Source organism: Archocentrus centrarchus, chromosome 24 (assembly GCF_007364275.1).
Source record: "Archocentrus centrarchus isolate MPI-CPG fArcCen1 chromosome 24, fArcCen1, whole genome shotgun sequence".
NCBI classification, from domain to species: Eukaryota; Metazoa; Chordata; class Actinopteri; order Cichliformes; family Cichlidae; genus Archocentrus; species Archocentrus centrarchus.
Genome location: NC_044369.1, coordinates 7,650,267 through 7,651,357, shown reverse-complemented (window position 1 = coordinate 7,651,357; position 1,091 = coordinate 7,650,267). Strand labels below are relative to the sequence as shown.

Sequence of the window (1,091 nt, the reverse complement as noted above, 5' to 3'; positions counted from 1 at the left end):
TTAAATGTATCTTTAAAATGCGTGCAGCAACCCTCAGTAAATCACGTCTGTATGATTCATTGAAAGCTGACCCAAAGATTTCGCGCTGTGGAACCTCCAACAAACGCGCATGCAATGAGGCCTGCCGTAAAAACACCTGCTGTGCCCACGCTTGTAAGGCACAACAGCTTTTTAACACAAAAAGTGGGTTGTACTCCAGTGTAGTGTTAGTAAATCTGGGACTGTTATTTTTGAAGTTGTTCCATGTATTCGTAGGAGTCTCCCTTTCAGAGCGCTGTTGGGGAGCCACAATGTACAATCATATTATAAAGTTTAAGATTCATATGAAGTTTTAACACAGATCACTTCATCACACTGCTGTGACTGAGTTTTGTCATGACCTGGAATGTTTTTTTTATTTTTTGCTGTACTTAACCAGGTCATCACATGACGTCAGCTCCGCGAGACAGGGGGATTAGCTCAAATGGTAGAGCGCTCGCTTAGCATGCGAGAGGTAGCGGGATCGATGCCCGCATCCTCCAGTATCTAAATAACTGCTACAACGCAAAAGCTGCGCTCACATTGATTTTCTTTACCTACATTATTTTTTTAAATCACTGTTATATATGTATAGTGTTGCTCTCATTGTTGCTCTCACTTTGTACCATTTTCTTGCTGCTATCTACAATAAACATCAATCTATCCATCCATCCCATGTTGCATGCTTGTGCATGTGCTTGATATAGCTGCACACTTTGTGTACTCTGAGCCACACAATATCTTGTATAGAAATACTGGATATTGTCTGTCTTTGATTATTTAGTAGCATGCATTAAGAGGCATTTATCTATTTATTTGCACATGTTCATGTGAGTAGGGTTACATGTCTCATAGTCCAGACCACTCAAACGCATTTTATTGACTTGTACTTTTTCAATCATATCTATGTCATGACAAGCCAAGGAAAACTGTTATGGCTGATATGAATTGCTACACCTGCATGTAGGAAACACAATTCAAAGGATACATTAGTTTGTACAATTCAAGTTACATAAATAACTGGTTGTCCACGATAAAAGCAAAATGAATCTCATTGAATCCGTTCATGTAGC

At 39.2% G+C, this 1,091-nt stretch overlaps 1 non-coding gene across 1 annotated transcript; it reads left to right on the top strand.

Moving 5' to 3' along the window:
* Positions 1–448: 448 nt before the first annotated feature.
* On the top strand, positions 449–521 carry trnaa-agc (transfer RNA alanine (anticodon AGC)). Its single transcript has one exon. It is a non-coding gene; the product is annotated as a tRNA-Ala (tRNA).
* The last annotated feature ends 570 nt before the right edge of the window (positions 522–1,091 follow it).